General features: G+C 45.0%; 1 long non-coding RNA gene across 1 annotated transcript; it reads left to right on the plus strand.

The window, feature by feature from the left end:
- The first annotated feature begins 4,570 nt into the window (after positions 1–4,570).
- Positions 4,571–5,108, plus strand: LOC121442315. The gene is made up of 3 exons (XR_005973550.1): positions 4,571–4,593; positions 4,807–4,902; positions 5,015–5,108. It is a non-coding gene; the product is annotated as an uncharacterized LOC121442315 (long non-coding RNA).
- Positions 5,109–8,001: the final 2,893 nt, after the last annotated feature.

Consider the following 8,001-nt stretch of genomic DNA (forward strand, 5'->3'; position numbering starts at 1 on the left):
TGCAGGCAAAGAGACCCTCACCAAATGTGGACTCTCAGCCTTGAACTTCACGGCCTTGAGAATTGTAAGAAATGACCCTCTCAGCTATTCTGTTATACCAACAGAAAAAAGACTAAGAGAGATACAGAGAGACAATTAAAATAGAGGAAGTGGTTTTGTTTGAACTTGAAAGGTCCCTGGAAGGCTCAAGGTCTGACTATTCCCAACTGGGGGTTCTGCTCTGGATGGCTGGGAGACCTTCAGGAGGAGGGGAAAAGCTGGTGGAAGGCCATTGCTGTGAGAAAGCATTTGAGAGGTAACCTCGCCCTCAGTTTGGCCGCTCCTTCTCCACTTCTTGATCTACCACGGAGTCTGTGCCATAAGCTCCCAACACGATGAACCCTATTACACCTTTCTCACCTTGATGGACTGGACTGTCTGATACCATGAGCCAAAGGGGATCTTTCTTTCCACATGTCGGTTTGGCGACGTACTCGGTCGTGAACTCCAGAGATTGTGTGCTCTGGTGGACACAGAAAGTTCTTGATCACTGGCTTTGACTCAGGTTTGTGGTTACGTATGGGTTCTGTTGATGTGAAACCAGCCTCAGGAAGGAGAAAAAAAAGAGAACAACCCTGCCTCCAGTGAGTACAAGGTCCAGGCTGCGCCCCGAAATTCTTTCACAAGAATCTGCGTGGAATTGATCCCATCCTCAATAGTTCCAGGCGTGTCTGAGAAGTCATGACTTACTAACCCATATATCTGGCTCCTGTCTCATTTTACATCGGTATGTGTGGGTTTTGATTTATAAGAATTAACCTTGAACAAAACAAAAAAAATTTTTTTTTTGTATTGCGTAGCCAGAACAGGGTGGGGAAACATAATGGTGTAATCTGAAAGGGCTGAGGAGAGGCAGGCAGTCGTTTGTCATTTACCATGCAGCAAATTTCCTTATAACTTCCACAGCGAACCTATTGGGTTTGAAAAGAAACGATGGCTTTGGTGTTGGGTGTGTAAAAATGCTATGTGCCCATTACAAAAATTCAGTTAGTATATGAAAGTACAAGACAGAAGATTAGAAACACTCTAATTTCACTCCACAGAGGCAACCCTTGGTAAATCCTGACCCACCCCTTTCAGATTAGAAACACTCTAATTTCACTCCACAGAGGCAACCCTTGGTAAATCCTGACCAACCCCTTTCAGATTAGAAACACTCTAATTTCACTCCACAGAGGCAACCCTTGGTAAATCCTGACCAACCCCTTTCAGACTAGAAACACTCTAATTTCACTCCACAGAGGCAACCCTTGGTAAATCCTGACCAACCCCTTTCAGATTAGAAACACTCTAATTTCACTCCACAGAGGCAACCCTTGGTAAATCCTGACCAACCCCTTTCAGACTAGAAACACTCTAATTTCACTCCACAGAGGCAACCCTTGGTAAATCCTGACCAACCCCTTTCAGATTAGAAACACTCTAATTTCACTCCACAGAGGCAACCCTTGGTAAATCCTGACCAACCCCTTTCAGATTAGAAACACTCTAATTTCACTCCACAGAGGCAACCCTTGGTAAATCCTGACCAACCCCTTTCAGATTAGAAACACTCTAATTTCACTCCACAGAGGCAACCCTTGGTAAATCCTGACCAACCCCTTTCAGATTAGAAACACTCTAATTTCACTCCACAGAGGCAACCCTTGGTAAATCCTGACCAACACTCACCCTCTAGCTGTGTCATTTGGAAGACATGGATGACTAGAATAATTTTGGGAAAATGACATATAATAAATAATCCAGAATGGACTTCTTCCTGCCTTTCCAGCAGATGCCCAGTATTTTTGTCATTTTGTTCAGGGGACAAACCTGCACCTGCAATATGACTTCAAGTCTTCTGTGTAGTTCTAGTTGTTCGTGACTTTATCACCTCGGTGTGACTTTGTTTTGTCTTTCTGATGGACTAAGACACCGTCATGTAGAGGCACAGAGTGTTTTGTTGGAGAGGCTGGGTGGTGAGGGAATGGGAGAGGTTGCATATGGGCATCTCAGAAGCCAGCAGGGAGCTGACCAGGAGCACAGTTTGTCTGTGCCTCTTAGAGACAATCATTCTATCAACGAAGCATTTCAGGACACTCTTCTCCTTGTAGTGGCAGAATGGCCACAATAATCATCAAACATATTTTTTACTGTGTGTGATATTTCAGGACAAATGGCAATAGAACTCCAGACAAAATTCCTATGCCATTATCCTATGCTTGAAAGGGCTACATTAAAAAAAAAAAAGGTACAGGTAAGCATAGTAACCATGGTGATGGTGATAACAGACTAGACATTGCAATTCTTAGACTAGGGCCAAGTGAAACTGATCCCCATCGACTTCTGTTTGTCTAGTAGAAGGAGACAATAGGAGCAGTGAAGCATTCAGGATGCTATGTCAGACTCGGGCGGACAGCGTTGGCTCAGAGTTGCTTCCGAATTGTTTCGGTGCGTAGTGGTAAGTGGACGAGAACAAACAAACAAAACAAAAGAAAAAATCCCCAACCGTGCATGAGCAAAAGGGTTTTAAGAGCACAGAAGGAAGTTTTATAAAGCGGCAAGAACTGTCAGTGCTGGGAACTAGCCTTACTTTGATTTTTATGTATGTATGCGTCTATATATGTGTGTTTGCATGTGTGTGCATATGAAGACCAGACTTTTCTGACCATTTTCCCTCTTATATATTGAGGCAGAATTTTCAATTAATCCCCAGATCTCTGATGTGGCTTCTCTACCTAGCCAGCTTGCCCCAGAGAACTCCTGTCTTTGCCTTTTGAGTGCTGGGATCACAGTCAGGTTTGTCACGCCCTCTTGCCATTTACATGGGTGCTGGGGATTGAACTTAGGTCCTCGTGCTTGTGTGGAAAGGGCTTCACCCAGTGAATCATCCCCCTAGCCCCTCAATTTTATCTTCAAAAGCAAGAAATAACTTGAAACTTACTTATAGGATATTGATACTCATAGATTACGGAGTGGGCAGGGCCTTACAAGTAACCACCAACAAATAGCATCTGGGCTCTTACGAGGAACGACAAGAATCTGGGAGAGGTAAAGACACCAGAATCCAGGAAGAGAACGTAAACCTTTATGCACTGGGATGGTACGTGCAACATCCAGATCAGAAGCATTGTGTTCTAGGCAATCTGGACACATGAAAACATGACTGAAAGGCATGTCTGCCGCACATGCCACACGGCAAACCGCTGCCTACTTATCCCACCACTTAGCAAGGCACTGTCTGACTCATCTTTAATTCCCCAATATCTCCAGCCTGTGGCAGGAAGGATTGCTGAGGCTGGCGCTGAGAAGGAGCTCAAGCGGTGCTAGAGAGTGTAGAGAAGTCTTTGTGCGATGAAACGAGCAGAAAAGGAGGCCGATTGTGGGCAGGCACGGTTACAAGGGAACACGCTGCCCTATGACCTGCTGACAGTTGGTCCGAGACTGAGATCCACTTGGGAAGGAGTGGGAAGCTCTCTTTAGTGTCCGGAAAGAATAGCTGGAAACGCAAATTCGGCGGAATCTCTCCAAATTTTGGATTAGTTTAAAAAAGCACAATCATCAGACCCTTGTGATTCTGTAAGCTGGCAAATAGGTCGAGTAGTCTTAGTAGATTTAGGTTTGGCTTTTCTGGCGAGCATACCTCACTGAGAGTGTCGTGTATTTCCTGTTGTTCACAGGGGAACAAAACACCCATGTCACTTTCATATGATACAGGTGAAACTGTATGTAATTTTTTCTTCCCTTGTTCTTATTCTCCTCCCCGACTTTACCTTGGAGGAGCTGGAGTGTTCACTGACATCTGCCTTTTGTCTTTATTTATTAACCAGGATCTAACTGTGTAACCCAGGCTGTCCTCGAACGCAGAGGTCCTCCTTCCACAGCCTCCCAGGGGCTGGGATCACAGCATGGTCCACCGTGACTTTGACTCTCCAAAAGGAAAAGATGCCACGGAGAAGTTAGAATCCATCCACGCAAAGCTTTTCGGGTTCTCTCCCTGACGTTGTCCTTTAGTTACCAACTGAATACTAAGCATTTTTAGGAATCTCATGTTTTATAGGCATATACTGCTGGACCACATGTTCATGTTTTATGTTCTCCAACTTATGTTAGCCAAATGAATGGTAATGAAAGGAGAGGAAAGACCACTGGTGAGACAGGTTCGTAGACGGGCAAGGGCTCCTGCGTTTAAGTCAAAATTGGAGTCTTCATTTCCCCAACTATCTGACCTGTCATATAAGGGTCTGGTCCTGGGCGCTCAGAGCCGCCTTACCCCTTTATGCATCTAGTTTAGAATTTGCCAGTTTTCATGGAGACACAGAAATTTAGTGTCATCACTTACACAGAAAGCCGCCCTCTTCCTGGCTGCCAAGGTCTTTTCACCTTATGGTGACTTTGTCACCGTCTTCTGGGCAATATATCTGTCACTCTATACCTGGGTCTACGCCCAGGAGGAGTGGTCTGACCTATCAGATGTTACTGTGCGTCCTTTGTCCTTTTCACCCCATAAAAGAAGGTCTATACCATCCTGCTGACACTGGACCTTTCAGAGAAGACAGCAGAAGTTGCAGCCGTGTAAGTTTTTGGAGAGGAGTGTCCAGACGCTATGCCATAAGCCTGGCTTTAGAAACGCAGAGTCCCTTTGCGCCACTTTGACATGGCGCCAGGCCTGCTGAGGTGATTGTGTTCATTGCAGGTGAAGTAAGACCGGCAGATGCCCACCGGTGGGTGGGGTGTGCCATCGCAAGACCAGAGTGGTTTCAATCCTCTCTTTTCTCCTTAATCCAGCAGGCATGGCAGCTAATTACACAAATCTCGTCTACAAAGGCTGCTGTCAGGAATAATCCCTGAGCTAGCCAGCACGTTAGCATCGACGCTCCCTGGGTATTACTTTCCTTTTCTGTTGCCACACCCTCATGTGACGTCCTGAGTATCCCCGGTGTTGGTTGGCTGAGGCATTACCTCGTGAAATCTGCCTAAACTCTTGTTCTTGTAGGTTTTACCTTTAGCCCAGAGGTTCTTGTTGTATCAGCGCCAGCGGGACCTGGAGAGAGTTCCTGCTTTACTCTTTGTACCAGAATCCATCCCTGCTTGATACCCTGGGACCTGAAATGCAGACATTTATCTGGTTGACTCTGTAAAACTTTGCTTCTAAAAAAGGGGGGGGGGCTTCATTACTTCATTCCTTCCTTCCTTCCTTCCTTCCTTCCTTCCTTCCTTCCACAAATGTCACCCAGACACCTGTGCTGAGTTACTGGAGCAGAGAGAACAGAGAAGAAAGCAGAGCTGGATGAAACCAGGGATGCCTCAAGATGCTGTTTTGGCATACTGCCTACTGCGGCTCCTGTATTCATAGGAAGTAACTAAAGAACAACAGACACCTATGAGGGGTGATTCCAGGCTCTTCCGGCTCTGTGGTGTGTTTTGTTCTTCAGTGTCAGAGTCATGGGAAATCATAGAAAGCTCTCAGGAAGCAGTGCTGAGCCGTGGTCACATGGCTAGCTCCTGTACCATGTGGAAAGGGACCGAGAGCAGGAAGAAGCATGAGGGGACAGTAAGAAGGGCACTTGGTGACTGACCTGTGACCTTTGGCAGAAGAATGATTTAGTGAAATCGGCAGAGATGATAGACTGGAATCCTTAACCTCAACCACGTTCCTGCTACGACAAAGAAGACATTAAAATAAAATTCAGCTTGCCAGAACATTCCGTGTGTTATCTTGTATTACAGCAACTAGGGATTAGGATAGGGTGGCGCATAATAAACCTGTCTTACAGCCTTTCCTTGGGAACTTGGGTCTTCCATACATCTTTTGAGCAAGTGACAGCCATTCCGACATGTTTTTGTTAGATCATTACTTTCCCTATAGTCTCCCGTCTTTGTCATCCCTAAATGGTCTTGACCTTTTCTTTCCTTTCTTCCCCAGAATTATGAGAGGTGGGGGATAAAAGCCAAAAGTAATCACAAGAGAGACTCAGATCAGCAATTCAGACCTTTGCTTTTGCCCCAAGATTACAAAGTCTATTAGAGAATCAATTATTTTGAAATATATATTGTCACCTAAAAGGAAGAGTCCGTTTTTGCACAGTGCTTGGAAGTGCACAGCCTGGACTCACAGAGTCCTAGGGTTGAATCTTAGCTCCACCACTGTCCCAACGACTCCCAGGAGTTATGAGCCTCTGTTGCCTCCTGCTCTTTGTCTGTAAAATGAGTAGTTGTTGGAAAAAACACGCAGAGAGCACTTAACCTTTTGACACACCATAAAGGCTCCATAAATGTTAATTGTTATTGTTGTTGCCATAACAAGGTGCCCTCTGAAGGTTATGGAATATGTTTACGCCTGCAAACTATTAGTTACAATACGTCCTTAAACATGTTTTATCCTTGTATTGGCTGTGTTCCCTGAGGCTTGAAGGACTGCATGGAAACTTGATTGGTCAGAGGATTTAAACACACATATCTCCATCACTGTATATATAGTATCCAGTTTAGGTGTTGGTTTTGAGAGATAACAATGGGGTCTCAGTTCCCCTTCCCTTCCTTTCCATTCCATTCCATTCCATTCCATTCCATTCCATTCCATTCCATTCTGTTCCCTTCCCTTCTTTTCCCATCCCTTCCCTTCCTAACCCTCCCCTCTCTGTGCTTCTCCCCTCCTTTCATCTACTCTTTTCCTCCTCCCCTTCCCCTCATTTGGGTTATGATTAGCAAGTGTAAGTGCAATAGGCAGAATATGACCCACTCCCAGATGTCCACATCCTAGCACCCAGATCCTGCCAACAGGCTGTGTTACTTGGCAAAGGGTAATCGGAGTTGTAGCTAGAATTCAAGTTCTTAATCAACCGGCCTCAGAGTCAGGAGATCGTCTTCAGTCATCTAGGAAGGTCCCATGTCATCTCTAATGCCAAAGGGAGAAAGAATCGCCACTCCATGTTGGAGAAGGAGAAGAGAGGAAGGTGGTGTTCAGAGTGATGCGCTCTCCCACCTTGACAGCAGAAGGAGATCACAAGCCAAGGACAGCTCCCAGCACCTAGGAGGTGGAAAAGGTAAAGGACCCAGTTCTCATTGGGGTCCTTCAAGATGGAACCTAGCTCTGCTGATTTCTTGGTCTTAGAGCCTGGAGGCCCATGCTGGGCTCAAAACAGACAGCTGTAAGATAAAAAGTCAGTGTGGGTTTGAATCACTAAGTCCATGGTAACTTGTGCGCGTGTGCGTGTGTGTGTGCACATGTGTCTACATGCATATAAAACGAACTCCAGTAATTATTTTTTTGAGAAGTCAACTAAAGTGTTTAGAATTTTCTGTTTTATTAAAATAAAAGTTTCAATACATGTGTCTAGTATGAATCTTTATTGATGTAATAGCATAGATGCTCATAGCGGCTTTACTTTGCAAATCCTGAGGTTACCCAAATTATAGGCATTTAAAAAAATTAGAACATGCACTTCTATAAGACATCACACAAATGTGGAATTTCTATTTACATTTAATTTATCCTTATAGGAAAGGTTGGAATCACACAGAGTCGTGGCTGTTTCTGAATATCCTGGACAGCCCAGGCACCGCAATTAGGACTTGAGTGAATATGTTATCTTTTCGTTATAACTAAAGCCCATTCCCTCCCAATCTCATCCTTGGTTCACAGCTCTCAAAATCCTTTATGGACCTTCCTCTCAGACACGGCCATCTGGGCCCTGCGTTTCTTCATCACTAATTGCTGTTTACTACACAGGCTTAACATTAATATGAAGAGATGGTGCTGTAATTGGAACAATGGCCATCGTGTCTGTGACCTAGAGCTGCTGTCCTGACTGGGTGAGCCCCAGATGACTTCTCAGCTTTCCTTACTCAGTGGCCATAGGGCATGCAATTTTGCTTTTCCTCATTGCTGTCACCTGTCCCTGTCATCCAATTTGTATCTTTCTTAAAGAGATCCTGGGCCTGTCCATCCTATTACTCCGTGTCCTGTTAATTGTGATATAA

The sequence above is a fragment of the Microtus oregoni genome, unplaced genomic scaffold (genome assembly GCF_018167655.1).
Source record: "Microtus oregoni isolate MIOR12 unplaced genomic scaffold, Mior012 000091F_ref0000469, whole genome shotgun sequence".
In the NCBI taxonomy this organism is placed as follows: Eukaryota; Metazoa; Chordata; class Mammalia; order Rodentia; family Cricetidae; genus Microtus; species Microtus oregoni.